Here is a 24,952-nt window from a genome sequence, read left to right on the forward strand (position 1 = left end):
AGCTACCAAGTTTCCCAATTTACAATTCGATCACTAAATTTTGAATTAAAACTAGGTTAAAATTTTCTAAATTTTAGGGTTTTTAATTTGGGGATTTAATGGTGTATTACATAATCTTGAAAAAGATTTTGATTGTTTTCTTTGGGACTTTATCTGGGATTCCCTTCATGACGCTGGTATACCTTTTGGCCTATCCAGCGTTATCATGTCTTACATCACCTCTACTTCCATGCAAGTCCAATGAAATGGTTCTCCCTCCTTCACCTTCTACCTAGAGAGAGGATTTGGCAAGGAGACCCTTTATCCCCTTACCTTTTTGTCCTTACTATGGAGAGACTAGGCCACAGTATCCATCGAGCGGTCGCCCATGGTTCATGGACCCCTTTCCAATTCACTCGCTATGACCTTCACCTCTCCAATATTTTTCTTTGCTGATGACCTTATCCTCTATGGAGAGACTAGGCCAACTTATCCATCGAGCGATTACCCATGGTTCATGGACCCCTTTCCAATTCACTCATCACGACCTTCACATATTAAAATGTTTCTTCGTTGATGATCTTATCCTTTATGCTAGCATCAACATGGACCATGCCCATCTTATCTTTGGGTTCCTTGCTGAATTTGAATGTTTTTCTGGCTATCATGTGAGCAAACACAAACCCCATATCTATTTTCCTCTAATACCCCGTCCTTGTCTATGATGCCATTTGTAACACTTTGGGTTTCCAAAAAGTCATGTCTTTCGGGAAATATCTTAGTGTCCCTGTTTTTTTTTATTAACGCACTCATATATATGATTATGACTTTATCCTTGAAAAATAACTAAGGGAACAACTTTGCAAGATAAAAGAAATTCGGGTGTCTTAAGCGAAAATGTAATAACAAAACATCGGTGGAGGTATCTAACAAGGAGGATTGTCATGCAAGGCTGGAAGGGATATGTTGTGTGATATGTAAGGTTACCGGAAGGAGATAAAGACCCCTACAAAGCTTAGCACTCCCAATCACCTTCCCCTAGCTCGAATCCTGAAATTCACACATATCTGGATTATAATAGAAATAAGATTGCATGCAAGATTGGGAACATAAAGAACGTGTGGTAGTAGAATGTCCGGATTAATTCAAATGGACCCATATCCAGTAACATTCGAAAGAGAACCATATGTTGTTCGAATCTGAGAAATAGACGAGTCCCCATTGAACGATTGAAAGAGACAAAGATCATCTGTCATATGATCACTTGCACCAGAATCCACAATCCACATAGAAGTGTCGAATTTGTAAGCCCAAGTAACAAAGGAGACGCTACCTATAGGAGAGGAGGACGTCAGTGCAGAAGGAGGATGTAATTGGCCAAAGAGCTTTTGCAGTTCTTCTATTTGTTTTGTACTAAACAAACTTCCCGGCAATCCAGTAGACAAATTACAATTTCCTTGAGCATCACGTTTTTAATGTTGCTTTGAAGATTTTCCATCATTTGGTTTGCCGTGTAGTTTCCAACAAGTGTCCCTCACTTGGCCGACCTTCTTACAGTAATCACACCAAGGTCACCCCTTCTTAGGTCGAGGGTTGTTTTGGGAGTGAGTGAGTAACGTAGATCCTTTATTGGACAGAATCATGAAGCATAATGGTGCGCCGATCTCTTCTCGTCTAACTTCAGAAAAAACCTCCCTAATCGAAGGAAGAGGTTTAAGCCCTAAAATTCTTCCTCAAACTTCGTCAAGATCCTAATGCAACCCTGATAAGAATTGGAATATCCGAAGCTTTTTTTAAGATTTGTTTGAACAATCGTGCATCATCCACACATCTCCATTCATGAGATTTTAGCAAATCCAGTTGTTGCCACAATCGCGAGAGGAGAGTAAAGTATTGGGTGACATTCATACTTTCCTGTTTGAGATTAGCGAGTTGACATTCAATCCCGAACAGAGCAGTTGAATTTTCCAGATTTGAGCAGCACTCCAAATTTCAACAACGGTCTCGTAGAGTAGAAAATTTTCGCCCACCTCTGGAGGTATGGAGGTGATGAGCCATGACATAACCATGATATTTTCACTAAGCCAATTCGAATAATGGGATCATCGATAACAGGTATTGGTGTTGACTCCAAGAGGAAGTGCTGCTTGTGCCGGCCGGTGATATAGAGATGGACCGATTGGGACCAAGGAATGTAATTCTCACCATTCAACCGGTGACAAGTTATAGAGGCAGAAGTGTTCTCGGCGAGAACCGGATGAGGCGAGGGAGAGAAGACCTCCGAGGAAGAAGCGGCAGTCATGGTGAATCGTCGGGTAGATGGAAAACGCTAGAATAGAGGGTTAGAGTGAGAAACGGTGTCGATCGAACGCTAGCAGCAGTCGCTATAAACGACAACAGAAAAAAAAAATTGACGGAAGTGGAACAGGAGAAACAGAACATCACCGATTTCAATGAACGGTGATAAGAGAGACAACGTTGAGCATGACTGCGGTGAGGACTGACAGACAGCAATTGAAATCAACGAACTTCTGCGAACGAACATTGAGGGCTGCTGCAAATGATGACCGGAGAAGCGGTATCGACAAATAGAACGCCGAGAAGGCTAACAATCAGCGATGGAAGAAACCGGATGAGGATGGTCGCTGGCAATTGATACCATGTAGATAACCGAGAATTATAGAAGAGAGAATACAACTCAATTTCATTGATTACTCTTGTGAATATAAGCCCATTTATATACAATTTATGGAGTAATTATGGAATAAGTTTACTTGTAGAATTAGACTACCTTATAGTATTTTATTCTAATACAATATGCTAATAGTTTGTATTAGAATTAGAATTAACTTAAACTACTTAGTAAGCCTGTACAATTGTACAACTCACATTTATTTGGACCGATGAACCAGTATAGCATTAACAGTTGTGTCTTGGCACGGGTCAATATGTGATATTCATAGGAAGAATTTTGTTTTTGATGTATTGTGTTCTTTTGAATTTGATGAAACTGGTGAATTAGAAAAAAATCCTAAACACTAAATAGTTCTTTTTGTAATTGCAAATGCTAATAGTAATTTGACTAGTCTTAACCAGTCCTGATCTTATTATTGAAAATATGCTGTAAAGATTCCTTCTATCTTGTCTTATCTTTTACTTTATTTCTGGGTAAAATTTGGTGATGCTCGAATGTTTTTACAGTATTTGTTGCTGTAGTAGCTTTCATTCTTCAAGCAGCTTCATTTTATTCTAGTGAATTTCTCCTCTTAATGTAGTAAAATATGGTAAACAATTTCCTTATGCCACTAAAACTATGGTAGTTATATTATTGGGTTTTTAGCAGAAAGGAGTTGGAGAGAAGGCAGTGAACCATTTGGAGAAGTCAGTGAGTTCAAAATTTGAAGTGACGTTGGCCAGGCAAATTCAAGCACAATTTCAAACTTCTGGAAAGCAAGCTCTTCAGGTACTTTCTTGTTCATGTATACTCCTTTTATGCTTTATTCAGTTGTTTTTTTTTCTGTATTTATTTGAACCCTCCCGTGAATTTCTCTTTCCCAATTTGGAGCTTGATAAGGAAAGATAATTTATTTGTAGGAGATTAAGGTTCATTTATAAGAACTTAGATTGGTGAATGTATTCTTCTTTGACAAATAAGCATTTAAATGTTTCATGGGCATTTCTGAATGAAATTCACAACCTTCACAGGGCTTTCCTTTCTACCTTCATTGTAAAATGCAATTACATGAATTGTCCAATATCACCAAATTCAATAAATGTGTAAGCTTTCTTTATGGATTGGTAGCAACTCTAAATGGCAGTTCTAAAGAAATTCACACCTTTTATAGGGCTTTCTACCTTTATTGTAAAACGCTACTACTTTACTTTCCAATATCACCAAACTTACTAGATAAGTTTTATCCTACCAAAAGTATACGATTTCTTTATGGGTTGGTAGCAATTCAAAATTCTGGTCTGCATGAAATTCTTTTTCCTATTTTTCTGTCTAGTTTATGTGGATAGACTATACAGTTGGTTGAACTTACACGGATAAGCTAATCTGAATTCAAAGTTGATTTTTTTTGGATTGGGGAGGGGGGGGGAATAACATTTTGGCTTTAAAACCCATCAGATGAATGTCCAAAAACTGTGCCGATTCAGTTTTTTTTGTTTTTGATGTGTCTGAATTCAATCTTTTTTTAGTTATCCCCTCCTATTGGTCATCCTCCCTGTTGACATTTTGCTGACCTTTTTCTCTTTGGTTGGAGTAAAAGTCCATTTATCTTCCAGATGAACTCGGATAATATTCTGCTGATCAGAGAAATGCTGGATTTGTGTGCAGGATGCACTGAGGTCTAGCGTGGAAAATTATGTTATTCCAGCATTTGAGATGTCATGCAAATCCATGTTTGAGCAAATTGATGTAACATTTCAGAAAGGGCTAAGAGAACACACAGCTACTGCACATCAGCAATTTGAAAAATCACATTCGTCCGTTGCGGCTGCACTACAGGTATGGCAGATTAGTGAAAGTTTTGTGGTTTCTTAGATCATGACTTGTTTCCCACTTTAATCTGATAATCAGGCTTCTGCTCATCAGCAATTTGAAAAAATACTCTCCTGCTCTACAGCTACTAATATCTTTTCTAGGATAAGTTGCGGGAGAGTATTTTTGACATTTTCTGATTGCTGTAGATTGACTGAAGTTGCATAATGAGTTTTATACAGTGATAGAGGTGGCTTTTACCAAACATTTTTTTCTGCAAATCTGGTTGCCTGATTATCCTTGTAAATTAGCAAGCTAAGTTCTGAAGGTAGATATTTATGCCCAATATTAGGATTTGCGTTTGAATGGGAGACTTCTAAGAATATAGTTTAATAGCCTGTTGCTTTTACACTGACATGCACAGAATTGAACTGAAGAAGGATGGCCTTTAATATTAGGTGAAAGATTATGTTTTAGGCAGGGTTTTAAATAACGTTCGCAGTCACGTTTTCGATCGCGTCGCGTTTATCATGGTTGCAGACATAATGGATGTCATCGTGGTCATTGCGGGTATCGCGATCGTGAAATTTTTTAAATGTCGCACAACTTACTATAAAATTACTAAATTAAATATAATTAAAATAAAATTTTAAAATTTAAATTGCATAAATTTAAATTACTGAAATTAAGACTAAATTAAATAAAAAATAAAGTTTACATTTTAAATTATGAATTAAATTATAAATTCTAAAAGTTGGAGGAATGTCAAATTATTATGTCCTTTAAAATTATATTTTAAAAATTATAAAAAAAAAGAAGAAATAAAGCAACCCCTCCCCCCTTCCCCGACATTTATGATTTTACCCTCCCATTCCTCTTGCATGTTTATTCTCGACGGCGATTACACTATGTTTCCCAAGGGAAGATTACTCCAGAAGATCATCAGTCTAGCCCAGTTGCTTTCCTTCTAGCCGCTTCCTCAGATTCTGGATCACTCTCTCAGGTTCGTTGATCCTCTCAAATTTATTATCCTCCTCCCCTTCCTCTCCCACCATTTCATTGTCTGAAAAAAAAAATTCTGCTTTCACTTTCAACTCCCCCTCCCCTTTCCTCCTCTTCGGCCTTTCATTTTTTGAAACAAAAATAAATTACGGTTGTAAATTGAAATCACGGTTGGAATAACGCTTATAGCGTCCCGTGATCGGCGTAATCTACCGTTATCCGTTAAATTACGGGCGTGACATATCGTGATTGGTGTGAATCCGTGACCCACCACAAAAACCATGAAAATCGGTTTCGGAAAGTGACGCGACTGCAATATCACGACCACTATCATATTTTCGGAATGCTATTTGATACCATGATTTTAGGATACTATTCTTTGTTCTCAAGAACTTCACTAGGGGAAGATTATACGGCTGTCAGCTACCCATTTTAATAATGTCCAATATGATGAAATTTAAGAAGGCAGTTTTTTACATTTAAGTCTTTTAAGATGGCCTGCTGCTTTATATTTTCAGGATGCTATTAATTCTGCAGCTTCAATCACACGAACTTTAAGTGGAGAATTGGCAACGAAAATTTCTAGCTATGGCAGCTGCAGGTGCCAACTCTAACGCAGGAAATCCCTTGGTGTCACAATCAAGTAATGGACCGTTGGCTCATCTGCATGAGACGTTATGCTTCCTCCCTCCCTCTCTTTGTTTCTCTCCTCAGAACTCTCAGGAAAATGAAAGGAAGAAGAAAATCCGACGCAAGGACTAACATATTTGTTTATATATGATTATAACGATACATGTTTATCTGCCTCACTAAACTGTTGTACGTGTGTGCAGCAGCCAGAGGCACATATGGATCCAATGAAAGAGTTAGGAAGAATGATAGCTGAGCAGAAATACGATGAAGCATTCACCGCAGCGCTGCAAGGAGTGATGTTTCCATAGTTTCGTGGTTGTGTTCTCAGGTAAGTTAACAAAGGATGTATTAAACGTAGACGTGTATCCGAGCTGAAAGTGGTTGGTGTGAATTGAATTAACCAAGTTGATCTGCAAGGAATACTGTCAATGAAACCATGCCCACTGAGCCAAGGAGTATTGCTAGCATTGTTCCAGCAACTGGCTTATGATATAAATAAGGAAACAAGTAGAAAGCTGGGATGGATGACTGATGTAGGAGTGGTCATAATCCCATCAGATCCAACAATAGCCATGCATGTGGTGCCCATCTTTAGACAGGTGTCTCAGATTGTTTGAATTCAAGCTTTTTTTAAAGAAATAATCAAACATCATTATAAACTTCCTCTTAATTCAAACGAATTAAAGTTCGTCCGAAACAGCGGAAGAGAAAAAAAAAACACAAGATGTAAAATCAGGTAATCGTTCAGGTTTCAGTTGAATCCTGTCAGATCAGATAAAATCGGATACATGTCGTGTCAGGTCAATTTGATGGTTCAACTTGGATCAGGTCGGGCCTAGGTGAAATCAATTCAGGTCATTTTCAGGCTGATTTGACATCAAATTCAAGTTTGAGTTTAGATCAGGTTAATTTCAGTTTGGATCGATGTCAGCTCAGGTAAAAACGGTTCAGGTTCAGAGCAGTTAAAAACCAGGTTAATTCAGGTTCGGATGGACTTCAGTCGGATCTAATTCAAATCGGGTCACATCATTGACAAATAAAATTCAGGTCAGATCTTTAACGGATATAGATTGACTTCAGGTCGGGTCATTTTTTATTTTTGGATTAATTATTTTTCGCCCTTCGTTAACATTGAATTGCAATTTATAATTGTATATGATTTAGAGTAAATTACTAAAACTATAAATAATTATGGTTCAATTTTGATAAAAATATAATTTTAAGGACTAAACTAAACAAATATGTAATTACAAATAAAAATTTAAACAAATTAAACAACACACATTGATGAGGGACAAAATCAAAATAATTTTAAAATGTGAGGTTGAAATTAATATAAAAAAGGACTAAATTATACCTAGTTAAAAAGTTATGGGCCAATTACAAAAATATAAATAAGTAATAAGTATAGGCAAATTTTAGATGAAAATATAATTTTAAGTACTAAATTGAATAAATATGAAATAATAAATAAAAATTTAAATAAATTAAACAACAGAGGATCAAATCGAAATAATTGTAAAATGTGAAGAGAATCTATAAAGCATACTAAATTGTATTCATTTCAAAATTGGAGAAAATTATAATATATTAATATAAATATATATAAAACTATATAATAATATAATATATATAAACTATATAAAATGTAAACTATATATATTATAAACTATATAGAAACTATATAATATATAAATTATGTAATTTATATTTATATATTATATAGAAACCATATATGAACTATATATACTATATATAAAAACTATATAGTCTATAGATAGTTTATATAGACTATATAGTTTATATATAAACTATATAATTTTTATATATATACTATGCATAACTATAAATTATATATATTATGTATAAACTATATAATTTATTAATATATATATATAGTTTATATATAAACTATATAAATTATATATAAACCATATATATACTATATATAAACTATATAACTATATATAAACCATATATACTATATATGTAAGTTATATAGTTTATTAATATGAACTCTCTCTCTCTCTCTCTAGGTTTTTTAGCCCAATAATTCAAGCAGGTGGATTATTTGGCCCAACAGGGCACCCAGAATTTTATTTTGGGATCTACGGTAAGTGTTGCATTGTCCATGGAACTCGTCATGCTGGCGTGACGAGTTTCATGGGATATATATTTTTTAATAGGTTGTGTCATGTGGGTCCCAATGCCTGAATATATTTAATATATTATGAAGCTCCGACAGTCTGGATGCTGGATGACTAAAATCCAATGGATCAGCAACAATGGAAACAAGATTGCAGATAGGATGGCAAAGCTTGCCTCGTGGAAACATTTCAGTTTGGTTCATTTTGACTCCCCCCAGATGAGCTTGCAGACCTCCTTGCTTTAGAAGCTGCTGTTGAATAGCAAATAGATGTGAATAGCCATGCATAGCCTACTGTTTTAGGCTCTCTTTTAAATAAAAATAATAATAATTGTTTTTTTGAAAAATTTAAAAGCATTGTAAAAAAATATTATTTTATTGCTGAAAGAACTCGTCACCCTGATGTGACGAGTTCTAACGTGTATAATTTTGAATTTGTTGACTGTTGGATTGACTGTTGTTTAACGGTCAATTTTGTTTTTTAAAATTCAATGGAACCCGTCATGCCAGAGTGACGAGTTCCAACGGGTATTTTCAATTTGAAAAAAACTAGTCATTTATAGCCGTTGGGCAGAGTAGTATAAATAGTGGTTTGGTTTGGATTGATTTTTCACTTGGAATCAAACATTTTATTGAGAGTAAAAACTTGTGTTGAAGATTTTGTATTGAAATGACCTGAAGAGAAGAAATGTTACGTCTTGATGATGTTTATATTTCGTCGACTGAGTTGACTACGGTAAATTTAATTTGTTTTATTTCATTTTAGTTTCGACAAAATTATAGTAATAATAATAATTAATTATATAATTGTATTAAATAATTTATTTTCAAATTGTACTGAGAAGAACGAGGCATTCATCATCGAGGAATGACGAATGAAGAGCCACATCAGCAGATGGTGATATATCTTTCACAATACGGATTATATGGAGCATCGCTTCCTCGCGGATTTAAGGTGATGCCCACACTGATATCGGCATTGAAGGCCCAAAATGTATACGATTCATTTTCCTAGTGGTGAAGTGATGATAACATTGGAAGATGTCGTGTATCAACTTGGAGTTCTAATTAGTGGTATGCCATTGGTGCTTCGCAACACTTATTTGCGAGATGTTTTTATTTCAAATTTATTGGGAAAGGAGGCTCTAGCCGATGTCATTGATGGGTTGCGGATACGGATGACGTGGTTGGAAAGAGAAGTTAGAGTAGATGAACAATCAACAGAGCAAAAGGTGAAATATGAAGCTCTAGCATATCTTATGACATTGATTGGAGGGATCTTGCTACCGGATAAATTGGGCAATTTGGTGCACACCCAATATCTTCCGGTATTGAAAAATTTCCTTGTATGTCACCAATATAGTTGGGGTTCTGCAATTTTGGTTTTTTTGTATCGTGAACTTTGCAAGGAGACCATAGTGGTTAGAGGAAAAAAGAGGATGTAGCGGGTTGTTTAGTTTTTCTCCAATCATGGACGTGGTATTGTCTCCCGTTTTTTATGCCTATTACATCATTTCCTATGGAGTTTCCTCTCGCCGCAAGGTAAATTCCTATATTTAAAGTTTTGATATTTTATAATATTTATTTAAATATTTTGAAAATGAAAATAAATAATGTAATTTTTTAGATGGCGGCATCGAATAACAGATACAAAGTTGTCAGGTGCAACCAAAGTAGATATTCGGATGAGGATTGATATCACCAGTATAGATGCGGTAAAATTTAATATTTTTTGCATTAACTTTGAAATTGTAATATTAATTGTTTAATTATACTAATATAATACTTTTGACAGTTTAATTGGATGCCTTATTATGAGTCGGATATCCAAAGGTGTCTACCGCCAATGTTCTTTGAAGAAGCGGAGACATGGTGTGAATTAACACCATTGTTCCATTTCGCAATTGTTGAGATCCATGCCGCCAATAGAGTTTTGCGACAATTTGGGTTTCACCAACCGATAGAAATGTCCATATTTAACATGGACGATTTGCATAAAATAGATACGCGTGGGAAGCATAGCGAAGATTGGTCGAGGAAGCATGCTATATTCATACAACAATGGTAAACTAGGCATTTACATTTGCCTAATCGTTTCGAGGTACAGCTCGAAGATTTTGATTTCAATGTTTCTCCCTACCTCCAAAATTATGAAGCAAATGGGAAACCATACTTGACAATGCCGGAGGATCGGTCTGAGGGGAAATAATGAAGGTAAAATATAGAAAACATCATCATCTTCATCTCATGCTTCCGCCAATTATTATCCATCACAAGAAAGTTATAGTGGATATGGTGCATATCAACCTTCGATGGAGAGTCGAGTGGCGTGGGAAAAAAGTGGGTGGGATCAAGTGCCACCTTCACAACAATTTTCCTTAGAACTGGAAGAAAGAGGTCCATGGGTTCATATTCTTCAATACAAAAAATCTCAATCTCATGGCGATTTTGGTGTGCAATTTGAGGTGATGACATCAATGATGGCATCATATACCTTGAATACTCCATCATTTTCACCTGAAGATGTAAATCAAAATGGTGGAGTAATGTTCAGTACACCAGAACCAGAAGAAGATAAAAATGACGAAGGTGGACGACCACGACCAAATCGACGAGCACCAAGTCATTACTATTCTATCACTCCTCGACATCGATAAGAATTGAGCAAATATAAGTAATAAATTTGTTTATTTAAGTTTTTGTACTCAATATTTAATTGTATAAAAAATCATTGATAAGTAATAAATTTGTTTATTCGTTTTCACCCTTAAAATTGTTTAAAATTTGTCAATAATTTCAGTTTGAATTAAAATAACTTTGAAAAATATGTAAACAAAAATGAAAAATATTTAATTAAAAAATAACTTTTAATTAAATGAAATTTAATTAAAAAATTTCATTCATATTTAGTGTAGTTTATAAAAGTACAGGAGTATCGATACTCCTTTTATGGGTATCGATACTTCCTTTATTATTTTTAAATAAAACTAGTCATCACTAGCCGTTGGGCCTGACGGTATCGATATTGTGACCATGGTATCAATACTACTATATAAAGTAGTATCGGTACCCCTTTGGGTATCGATACTTATTTTCCATTCTAGCAAGCTGGTAGTATCGATACTACCTAGATAATATCAACACTTCTCTTATTTAGGGTATCGATACCACATGAACAATATCAATACTATTCATATAGTATCGATATTGTAAGAACAATATCAATACTGCATAAGTGAAAATAAGTTTTGTACTCAAATTCACTTTAAATGGACTTTGAATTATTTTTGAAAACTTTTGAAGACTTTGAACAAATTCAATTAAGTCCAAAAACATGTTGCCTTAATTTGCTATATCAAAATATTACAAAACATGGTTCAACATAATACAAGTTAAAAAAACATAGTTACACTAGAAAAATACATAGTTACAGTGCATAATATTTTGTAACGTCTATTTTAGCATCCAACTCGATATTTTGGAAGATGTGGACAATGTTTTCTATTATGACCTTCACCTATACAGTGGCCACAAAGTTTTGGTAGACCTGGCTCACTTTACGGATCATCTATATCGGTATGAATTTGGCTAGATTCAGGTCGACCCTATAACTTCCTATGCAATTGAGGATTTGACAACCATTCCTTAGAAATTGTGCATGTAGGCGAGTATGCTTCATTTGGGAGGTACTTGAACTCACAACAGTAAATGATACGCATATTGTGCAAGCTATAACAATCATTAGCATTCAAGTATGGGTGAACATTGATGTGCATACATGCAATAACTGCATGAGCGCATGGGAACCTAAAAGCTTAAAATTGACCACAATCACACCACCCTTTATTCAGATTACAGTGTATGTTGTATAATTACCTCCCTCATGTGGTCAAACTAGTGCTTGGACAAGTCTGGAAAAATTATGGACAAACATTGATGTCGCATGTGTTTGATTCTTTTTCATTGCCTTCTCTAAATCTGGAGCCCAATTTCTCCCATAGTTGATCATGACATCAATTTGTGCACTTTTGTCTGTCCATACTTTACCCAACCTAAAATAAGTCTCCCTAATAATACTTTCTATTGGGAGATGTTGAGTCCCTTTCAACACTGAGTTAATACATTCAGCAAGCTAGGTAGTCATATGGCCGTAACGTCGACTCTCAATATCATATGCTTGTGACCATCTCTCCCCAGGGATTACAGTTGCGAATTCATGCACATCATCTCCGTATCTTCTCAAATTTTCAAGACGTGCATAGAAGTTTGGTTGGAGTAAACCATACCCTAAAAAGTAGTAAATTAAATGTTATTAAGAAATAACATAAATGAAGCATAAATAATTAGTGAGAAATGATATAATACTTACCCATGTTGATAATCTCTTTTTTGATCTTTTTATGCTTAAATATCTTCATTTCATTCTACGTAATATGACGTATACAATAGGCAGGATATGATTATGGAGGCGTCCATATATTTTTGGGTCCAGAAATTATTCTTAACACATAAGAACGCAAGTTGGAGAGAAAGAAATTCCAAGTTTCCTCCTATTCATTTTTAACAATGGCGAAGGCAATGGGGAAAATATTTTTGTCTCTATCTTATGCAACGACTATCATCAAGATGTGTATGTAGAGCCCATACAGAAAAGTGCTATCGACTTGAATAATTTGTTTGTAAAATCTAAACCCTTTGATAGCTAACTTAAACACCCAGAACAAGCCACCAAAAATTTTCTTCCCGGGGATAACGTCTCCCTCAAGCGTGACTGTAGGATGAGTATAGTACTTAACAATGGTTCCAGGGATGAAAAATTCCATTTCTTGCAGCAGACGTGGTAGCTCATTATATGACTGATCCCAATCACCATACAACAAGGTCATTGCTTTCTCTTTAGCCATACATGCCTTGTAACAAATCAGAATATAACCAAATGTATCCCGAATGGATGCCACTAATATAGAAACTGTCACTCTTGATTTTTTTCCACTAACAGCTTCACATAAGAGCATATGACATTCGAATCTAAATGTATGTGGTCTTGTGTCAAGGAGGTCATTGTACATTCGTGCTGTGCATTGAACCTTGTGACTTCCCACAACATCTTCCTTTGTAGGTATGATACTCGTATTCTCCATTTAAATCCAACATCATGGTCTATACACCATACGAAATAAGTCTTTTGATCCGACTCTGCCATATAGAATTGAAGATGAGCTTTGATGCAATACTCCTTGATTTCTAGTTGTGCCCTTTTTTTTCAAACTGAGACCCAATGGGCATCACATAACTCTGGCATATCATATATTTCAGGATTTCACATAGCATCATATTTAATGTCATGCATTGCAACTGCATGATGATACCGAGGAAAATCATGGCAAGGTATTTCAGGTTGAGGGCATGTTTTTGCCCAAACATTTGGAGCATTCTGCAATCCTTGACATCTTGAAAGAGCTGCCTCCCATACATCAGCCTCAACATCCACACCTTGTCCCTCTGAAGCAGCCTCAAAAACATCGGACTCATCAAGTGTGTCGTCATCGTCTACCAACGGAACAATAACTTTATCATCTTCACTAAATTCAACAAGACTTTCATCGAACTGTCCAACAAGGTTATCATCACCACACTTGCATATGGTTCAGAGGGGCCTGCTTATTCTGTTCTTCGAGCTGGTACTGATGAGGTCAGAATATTAGTTGTATTCGTGGTTTCGATGTATATCTCCACCATATTATTATTTGATGATTGATGAAGTCCAACTATAACAATAACATCGTTATCATCATCAAGCTATACTTTTCCATATGTTATTGGATTTGAGGATATCAGGTGCCGATAACTTGAACATGAAACATAAGCCCTAAGTTTTCTCTCAATTTTTTGCTTCATTTGGTGATGAGATACATTTACAGGGAATGCCATATTGATGGGCCTGTGTGACTTAAACACAACACCAACATCAGTTTGTACAATTTCGCCATTATAATGGACAACTGTGAATAATTTGTTGCTCATTGTTTGAAATGTATTTGGTTAGAAGAAAGGAGTTTGTTGTGTAAGATATTGAAGATGAAAGGAGTGTATTGTGTGTAAGAGATAAAAAGAGTGTCTTATGTATGTTAAATGTTTAGCCGATGGAACTTGTTATACCGGCGTGACGAGTTCAATTGAATTTTTTAAAAACATTTGTCTGTTCAACACTGGTCAATCCAACGGTCAACAAATTCAAAATTATACTCGTTGGAACTCGTCACACTGGCGTGACGAGTTCCTTCAGTAATAAAATAATATATTTTTTACAATGCTTTTAAAAATTTCAAAAAAAATATTTTTTATTGAGACTCGTCACGCGGGCGTGACGAGTCCCTTAGGATATATTAAATAAATTTGGGTTATGGGACCCACGTGACACAACTCATTAAAAAATATATCCCATGGAACTCGTCATGATGGCATGACAAGTTCCATGTACACTGTAGCATTTGTCGTAGATCCCAAAATAAATTTCATGTTGCCCTATTGGGCTAAATAATTCACATGTCATTTCTCCTCTTCCTTGTAACGGTAAATATTTCCATATAAGGTTTATTGTTCACATTTTGAACTTGATGGTTCAAAAAGGTTTCAATAAAAAAGGTTTGAAGGTAATTGATTCTTTTGTTATTAAAGTACATGAAATTATTAAATTTATAGATTCTTCTAACTCTCGACTTTGTGCCTTTGAATTAGCTGTTAAAGATTGTGATTTTTTTTCTGTGGTAAGTTGTTATTAAATGTTCCTACTCGATGGAATTCTACTTACTCAATGATTTATAAGGCAATTGAGGCTAGATTAGCCATAAACTTGTTTGTTAATAGGGAAAATGTCACACCCCTAATTTTTAATATAAATTTATTAAATAAATTAATTAAATTTTAATGACTAAACTATAATTTTTTGGAACTTTTTGGGTTAGTTTCAAAAATCTAGTAAGTTCAGGGACTAGCATATAAATCTACAATTTTTTGATCAGTTAAAAAAATAAAGTTGGCAGCTGAGGGGCATTAAACCCTTGTCCCCTAGGGTGATGAATTCCACGCCTTAACCATTAGGATAGGGCACTATTTGAGTTTTATTTTTTAATATATATTTGGTTCAGTTTAAAAGTACATATAACCAAACCCCCCGTGAAACCCCAAACCAAGCAATCCAATCGCCCCTCTGGCCAGCCACCTCCGATCAGCGGTCAAGTGCACCGCTGTTTCTATAGGACTCAGTAATGACTAAAAATCCAACCTCGACCCTTAGATTACTCGTTTAGGTTGTCGTTCATTGCGTAGAGAGAGAGATCGCTCGGCTGCCCTCCTCGTCGCTCCCTGCTCTGGCCGGCAGTGTAGGTCACCGCTACCCCCATCAAGCACGTCAGGACACCGTAAACCAACCCCTTCCAACTACTCTTCTCCAACCCCTATAGTTGGTCGGGGGTATGCGTTAAAAAGATCCGTCGAAAACCCCCCGTTGCCTCAATTTTTTCCCATATTTTGATTGTTTAAGGTGTTGGTTCGTCTCACCGCCTGCATAACTGAACTCTCCACCTCCGTGCGCTCACAACCCGACTGAGACAGTTGCCCATCGCCGATCGCTGATCTGGGTAAGATTCGAATGATTTTTCGAGTTGATTTAAATTGATTTGGTTGATTATTGGGTTAAATGTGTGAATGTTTTTGATGTTGGATGCTCCTAGAATGCTCAATCGACCGACCCGACCCCGTTACGTGTCACCACGCACCGCCACGTGCATGTGGGGCTCATCTTTACCCAGAAAATCTTCTAGAAATGGTCTAGGTTGATCAAACTGGCCTAACCCGATCTAAACCGAGTTTGTTTGACCCAAATGAGTCAACTCGAACCTGTCAAGATAAGTCAATTCGCTGAGTTAAACCGGTTGAGTCAACTGACTGACCATTGACTTTACCGTTGACTAGAGTTGACTTTGACCAAAAAGTCAATTTTTTTGAAAAGTCATAAGTTCGAATATGAAGTATATTTTTCCAAATTCAATCATGGTAAGTTGTTTTTTGGTATTTTACCTCTCGATTCAGTATAGATTTTCACGTTTAAGTTTCGTTTCTAATGTAATTGGTTTTTATCTTATATCCGAGACATTATGGAACATGTTGGTATTGGTTAAATGTCTGTAGTTAATATTTATAAACTTGATCCGAATGCAATGTAAAGTAATTAAACTGAATAAGACTAAGATTGCATGCATAAGTTGCTAGAAGACTAATAAGAAAGAATTTTAGGTTCAATGATTAACCGATAAAGCAATCAACCTCAAAATCATTAAATTCTAATTATTCTCGTTAAAAGTTTTAATACTGAAATCACATGTTTAAGAAATTATAAAAATACCCCTATGAGGTAAAAACGATCCAGGCTGACCCTGATAGTGAAAGTACCTTGAGAATTTGTATTTAATCTGATAAAATGCTGATTCACATGTTAAATTTCTGATATGTTTGGAAAGTCCTGATAATTAGATCTTAACATCCGAGAAGGTACAAGACCTAGTATTATTGATATATCAACAAACACCTAAAGGCTAAAATATCGAAAGCACTAATTATGTTTGAATTGTTCAAAAAAATTGAATTAAATGGAAAGACTAGATTGAAGAAAATGACCAAAATACCCAGAAGTGTAAACTGACCCAAAGTACCTCCAAGCCCTAGAATGACTGAATACCCCTAAGATCCGATATGAATAAATCACCCTTGAATACCAAAGTGACCTAGAATTTCTACTTCATGAGCGAGCACCCAGAGGTTAAATTATCAAAAGTACTTTACACATCTGAATTACTCAAAATGACTATATTATATGACAAAGTTGAACTGAATAGAAGTACTATACGTATCTGAATCGTTGAAACGATCACATTACTCTGGAAACTCTGAAATGACCGGGATAAACTTGAATTTTAAATAACCTAAGTACCCTCTATGACCTAAAATTAAGTGGATGACTTAGATAAGTTTGGAAATGTTGATGAACTTATATGTTGTACCGTCCATAAGGGTTAGGAACCCCGAATCAAGCACATCAATATTTCTTGATACCGTTGCAATACAAAAATGAAATAAATACCATTGGAATACCTGCTTGTCTCCCTAAGATCCATTCAACGACGATTCTGAAGGTAATCAGCTCAAGTAGAGCAGTTAGCATTAAGAAGTGAATAATGGTGAAGTACATTATTCTAAATTATTGACAAGTATCATAGTGTTAGGATTGGTTAGTTTAATTTGACTCGAAATCATGATAATTTGATATAAATCCTAAATACTATAAATTATTGTTTTACTTTCATTGGGTTAAATTACTAAGAATTCTTCAAGAAGCCAAAATGTCTAAAATATCTTTGATTGCCTGAATAATAGAATCACTCATGTCATATTTGAAATCTCAAGTAACTCTGATGTAAAAGATTCTGAATATCTTCATGATTACTTAGTGCCTCTGAAAAATATATGGATACTATATGATCTTGATAAACCACTTCCGAATGAATGATGAATCCGTTAGCTATCAAACCCCCTTTTTATAGGGATATTGTTTCTGAAATCCTATCAATTTACAAAGATTTCATGGTTTCTTACCTGATAAATACCAAATACCTCTTGAGAATAGCTAGATCCTCTAGTGTGTTCCCTATGTGCTATATGATTTTTTATCTATTCTGAAATGTGATTTACTGTAGTTACTGTTTTACTAAATTTTTTTAACTGTTCAATATTTTGATTTACTGATATATTGATTTACTATTTATAAACTATGGCTACTTGATATATTCTCTTTGGTTACATGTTTTCACTGGAAAATACAATCGTTTCAGATTTATGGATCAGGGAATCTACTAGTTACTACTTGAAGTGTTTTATTCGGACACTGTCTGTGTAGGATTCTGGAGTATGGAGGTTCAACTCTGATCAAGCTTGTAATTCCTTACGAACGTAAGGTATTCCTTGGGTAGGCTCTAAGTCCCCAAGGCACTCCCTTAGTATGGGGACTATATTTTGGTGTACGGATGGAGAACATTCATATGATTTAAATAACTACATTGTCATTTTTACAACATTAGACTGAATCATGATTTTGATATTAAAATTACTACTTAATATGATTTCTACTGGATACTGTATGGGTAGGATTCTGAAGTATGGAGGTAGAAATCTGATCAAGTTGGTAATTCCTTATGGACCTAAAGAGACCCTTGGGTAGGCCCATAGGCCCCAAGGTACTCCCTTAAGGTGGATCATTTATTGTGTGCTTAGGGTAAGTCCTTATGGATGCAGTTATGAGGAACTGCGTATCAGCGTTCGGTTGGAGGGTACTACTGTGGTTTTAAAATATTTTTAAAACTACTAAGGTTTTTAAAGGATCTGTACACATTTCTCTATTTTGTTGGAACACACTAGACTCCCAATTTAATCTTCTGAATCTATCTCTCTCTGAATACTTCCTTCAGACCATAAGTTCCTGTTTGTAACTGAAGACTTAGCTAATGGAATATGAATTCACCACTAGAATTTTATGATGACTACCCCACTAAGGAATTTATGCTTTACCTTATACTCGATGGCCTATTGCATTCATCTGGTAGTTCTGTATTACTGAGCTTTCTAAAGCTCACCCTATTACTTACCATTTCAGGTTAAAGGGTTTGATCATGTGCTTTTACCGTCATCAATAAAGGAGTTCCACCGGCGTTGCTTGCGGAGTACAGTGCATGTAATTATGGGGCATGAAGATTGTATTATGTTTTATATTCGAGTCTGATTGTATTATGTTTTATATTCGAGTCTGAAACTTGATTTATTACTGAATATTGTTGAATTCTATTTTTAATATATAAATGATTTTCTGAACTTGTATTTTATTATTAAATTGTTTTATGATTTTACACGTTTTAATAAAAAAAATTAAATTTTTCCTAGATTTTTATTGTAGGTCGCTCCGATGGCCCTAATGTGACACCTTAGATCAGATCGGGTCACCCGCATCGATCTGAGGGTGTTACAGAAAATGATTTGTGTTACAGAATATGAGGTGTCACATTGAATTTTTAAACACTTTGACTTATTTAAAATGCGACTAAAACTTTACAAGGAAAACAAAACTTAATAAAACATAGTTAAAATACATATAAGAGCATCTACACTTTAAACATTTATGAAACATGCCAACAAAGTTTCAAAAACAACATCACATGCAATTTAATTTTCTCTGATCTGATACTCTTTAGAGATATGTTGTCATGTCCTTGCTTACTCTGCTTACTCCTCTGAACCTACATGTAAAAACAATCACACGCTAAGTCTATGACTTAGTTATAATAAAAAATAAAACATTTATTTAAATATTTCAAAAGATATATTTATTTACAAAAAGTTCATACTCTTCATAAATTATAACATTTACTAATAAATTTATTAACTTAAAACCATTTGACACTTGCTTATACTATTCCTTGAAAATATTTCATATAAAAACCAATAGACTCATCATGAAAACATTGTATACTATTACACATTATTGAAAAATATATCAATTTGTTTTATTAGCCCAACGTATATCACTGAGAAATCAAGGTATGTGAGTACATTGAGGTTGTGCACTAAATGCAGTCACCACTGCTCATATAAATTGTACCGAAGTGCCACGTAGAATATGCACCGAAGTGCCACATAGATTTGTCCAGAAGGACCATGTAGAATTTTTCCCGAATGAGCATGTAGAAATTTGTCGCGAAGGACCTCGTGGAACCCTTGACTCTTGGTATGCCAACTATACCTCTAATTCTCATACATATACTTTGGGCTTTAGCTTTACAATTAATTTCACATTTATTATTCAAGTTTCTTTTATTCACATAGCACTTTCGCATAGAGTATTTTCACGTAGAACATATTCACTTAATATATATTCACATAGATATTTTCACGTAGAATATTTTTACCTATAAGATTTTCACGTAGAACATATTCACATATATCATATAATCATACATTAGCTCAATTAAAAATCATTTATTGTTTTCCATAGAAATCATTCAAATTATCAATATAATTAAAATATTTCACATGTGATAAAAAAACTTAGCATACAAAAACGTTTGGTGATTCATGCCCAAAATCATTCCAAGAAATCATTTAACAAAACAAATTAAAATATATATAATAAACAAATTGGAAAACAATTTCTTTCCAAATCAACCGAATTTGGCTCATCGCAAGTCTTCCTCATTCAATACTTTGAAAGCATAATTAAAATGCACTCACCTTTGCCTCACAAAAATCCTAACCGAAATGCTTTTTCTTTCGTCTAATCTCGTATTATGTCAATTCTTTTGATATGCTTTCAATCCAAATCTACACATCAATATGTCCAAGATCAATATGAAATTTCCATTAACGAATATCCAATTAGCGCTTACATACTCGAAATGAAACACCTCATTTACATTTCAGACTGAACAGTATCTGTACCCTACCCATAGTATTGATACTTCTCTTCTAGGGTACCGATACCTACTTCAGTATTGATAGCATTTCAACATTCTAGATTTCATCTTTACTTGCAATATCGATACCTTGCCCTTGATATAGATATCTTCACATCAATATCAATACTACTTCAATCAGTATTGATATTGTTCATACAATTCAAACCATTTATTTAAATTTAGCCTTATAGTATCGGTGTTGTTCTTCCAGTACCGATACCCTTACCCAGATTTCACTTATTGTATTTTGAATTTTACTCCAAACTCACCTAAATCTCATACCTCTAACTCCATTCAAGCCCTTAAACTCAATAACATTCATCCCACACAATTTATATCCATTACTCCCCTTTTAACATCCAAAATTCTCCATGGAACACTTAAACTAAAAATCATACCAATTATTGAAATATGTTTTCAATCATTTCTAAAACTTCAAATACCTTAATTAGCCTTTTGATAAGTCAAATATGCCTTTAGAATCTAATTACTAACCAAAATTTCATCTATTCACTTAAAAACCCATTTTACTAATTCACCAATAATTCCTTAATTACTCATTTTCTTCATCATCTATAAGTTTCCTAAATCTTCTATTCCAACCATGAATAAAAAACCAACTCAAAATGAAAGGATTAACCAACTTCAAAAGAACTCACCTTAGCAATAGAGTTTCACGGTGGGAGAAGAAGAAGAGATATTAACCAAAATTCTAGATTTTTCTTTCCCTTTTTCTAAACCTCACATTTTAAATATCCTTAAAAATGAATTTTAAATTCATTCATGCTAAAAGACCTTTTTACCCTTCTATTCTTCCATATTAAATAATAAGTCATAAACAAAATTTCCAGAATCAGTCCTTGAACTTTTCAATTTATTCAATTTAAACCACCAAATTTTAAATCCTTAAATTTCAGTCACTGACCTGATGTTTGGGGTATTACAATTGTCTCCCTTAAAAAAAATTCGTCCTCGAATTTTTAGTGTATAAAGAGATGAGGAAAATGTATTCTCATGTTCTTTTCATGTTACTATGTCGCCTTTTCAACTTTGTAATTTCTCTTGTTCCTTAGTTGTTTAACTTCATGCTAAAATCTGTACTAGTTCTTTTTTCATAGGTCAGGTCAGATTGAACCTCTATTTCTTCTGGTACTATAATGTGAGAAGGATATGATTGATATCTATTGAGCATCAAAATATGAAAGACATTTTGAATCTTTTCCATTTCTGGTGAAAATTATAACTGATAGGCTACTAGTCCAACACTTTTTAAAATCTCAAAAGATCCAATGAATCTGGGATTAAGTTTTCCTTGCATCCAAAACGAAGAATCTTCTTCCAAGGCGAGATTTTGAGAAACACTTTATCACATACTTGGAATTCAATTTCCTTTCTCTTCAAATCCGTGTGGAACTTTTTTCGATCAGCAGCTATCTCAAGATTATCTAGAATAATCTTCACTTTATCTCCGACTTCTTTGATCATATCTGGCCCCACTAAATCTTGATCTTTCAATTCAAACCAACTTAATGGTGTCTGACACTTTATTCCATAAAAATCTTCATATTGAGTTATCTTAATACTTTACTTTAACTTGCTGACATGTCAACCATTTAACACAAACTCAATGATAACTCTTTATATATTTTCTCTTAATATTACTTTACTCAATCCAGTAACAAAGGCTTTAATTTAATTATAAAATCAAAATTCCCTCTTTCTTTAAAAAATCAGTTATTCAAAACCTGTCAAAGTAAAAATGACTTTCGACTTCGTCGTATCAGCCACCACCTTAACCTTTCATGTTTGCAGGTGATGTGCATGTCATCAAACTACAAGAAATTCAATTCATTTCCCTTCTTTCTACTCCTTCAATTCAACACATACTTTTGATTATTGGAATTCGTGTAGATAGTAGTGTTATATAAAAAAAAATAACCATAATCATTTCTAACTCAAGATCATGAATTAGATTAATTATTTTATAATTCTCTAGCTGCTTTGAAACATAACCCAAAACTTTTCCTCTTTTACCTACATACATCACCAACCATCATAGGATGCATTACTATGTTTTACATAATCTTTTCCAGATTCTAATCATATTAACCTTGAAGCTTATGTCACTATTCTTTTTAACATCTTAACATTTTCTTGATACTTAACAATCCAATTAAGTAATGTTCCTATCCTCAACAACTTGGTTAGAGGAAATATAATCATTAACTATATCCTTATCATTCAACTATATCTCATACTTTCTTAAAATATCTTTATTCTTTTAGCTGAGTCTACTTGGTTTAGGAATACAACCCAAAATTCCACATTTATGCTTGGTCAATTTAGAATACCTTGTTTTTCCTGATCCTTTAAACTCGATCATAAACGCCTTAACATAACTTCTAAAATCTGAATAATCTGATCAAACCAATCATCTGTCTTCGTATGGAATGTAGTGCTAAAGTTAAGTCGAGTTCATAAGGCTTTGTTCAAAGACTTCCAAAACCTTGAAATAAACCCCATATCACTATTAGATACAATTAAGAGATATACTTCATGCAGTTCAACAATCTCTTTATATAAAACTTAGCATACTTATCCATAGAATAATTACCTTGAACTGGAATAAAGTGTGAAAACTAGTCAATCTACTATAATTGCCCAAAATGAGTCCTTTTTACTAGGTGCTAAAAGCAAACCTGATACAAAGTTCATAACAACTTTCTCATTTCCACTTAGACGGGAAAATTGTTTCCTTTCATTCCAAATTTATTTATTATCTTATTTTCAACTTACCTTTAAGCCAAACTTATACCTCCACTTCTATATAACCCTTGTCGTACTTGATCTTTTATACCGTTCGCTTTAATTTCTTATATCTTTATTCCTTTCAGAGAAAAAATATTTTCTTATCATTACTATCTTAAACATATTGTATAAATCTTAAATTTTATTCTCTTTTTCATGTTCTATTCTTAACATGTACTTTTATATTCTTATTTTATTCTAAGAAAATAAACTTAAACTTTACTTCTGCAATCCTTGTGTTATCTTCTTCTTTCAATAATAAATTTACAACTTTATGAACATAAATATTTTCGACTTTACATATCAAATTCTACAATTCTCTTAAATTTTTTTAGAAAGTATTATCCTTTCACTTTGTTTTAACATCCATTTCTTAATTTTGGGCAACATTTCCAACTTTCCTTTCTTTAATGTCAACACAGTTGATTCAACACTTTGTCACTAGCCTCAAACAAATATAATACTTGTTAACTTTTACTCATAACTTAGAAAATTTTCTTTCTTAATTCAAAAGTTTCCTAAATAACATAAATCCTCTCTTTTTCTAACCCCAATACCCTTCTCATATTACTTGTAACAATTATTGATTGCAAATTTTATTGCACTCTTCTAACTTTGTTATTTTAATATCAACTAAATCCAAGAGATTTCGAATCCAAAATAGCTTTTCAAAATTCTACTCAAACACGATTCATACATACATTATACTTTCTACCCTTTATCCATAATCTAATTCATGTCATTCCTTTATCTTAATCAAATCAAATGTCATTAGAAAATACACTAATTGTGGCTTTCGGGTACAACAAAAAATTTGATTCCCTAGCACCTAAATATCAACGAAACCTAGTTCAACTTCAAAATATTTCGCCAAACTAGCCTTAATCTCTTCAAATTCTAGTATTCGATCAAATTCAAAAAGAAATACTTTTATACATTTAACTCGAAGCTAGTTAATCATTAACAATAAATCTTTATCAATACGAAACATTTTTGCATCTTATCGTGGAATTTAATCGTTCGCACTTGTTTCCTATAAAATCTTTCCTTCCAAACCGTTATGAATCAATAACCTTGAACAATCCATCTATTAGGGCTTAATAATGAAAATGTCTAATCTGCAACTGAATTTATTCTGAATTCTCGATAGAGACTTATACACTATTTATCCTTACTTTGTGACCTGAAACATTTAACTATCACTTTCTATTTTGAAATCAATTTTAAATCCACATTCCTCAATTTCTCTCTTACACTTAGATGTTCCTGAACTTCATATCCTACTTTAGTTCGAAAATCCTCGTAGTTTGACATCTATTAATATCTAATCATTTAACTATACTA

The 24,952-nt window shown here is 33.9% G+C and overlaps 1 pseudogene; it reads left to right on the forward strand.

Moving 5' to 3' along the window:
- The first annotated feature begins 2,463 nt into the window (after positions 1-2,463).
- Positions 2,464-6,714, forward strand: LOC120135688 (annotated as a pseudogene).
- The last annotated feature ends 18,238 nt before the right edge of the window (positions 6,715-24,952 follow it).

This window comes from Hibiscus syriacus, unplaced genomic scaffold (assembly GCF_006381635.1).
Source record: "Hibiscus syriacus cultivar Baekdansim isolate YM2019G1 unplaced genomic scaffold, ASM638163v2 tig00110610_pilon, whole genome shotgun sequence".
In the NCBI taxonomy this organism is placed as follows: Eukaryota; Viridiplantae; Streptophyta; class Magnoliopsida; order Malvales; family Malvaceae; genus Hibiscus; species Hibiscus syriacus.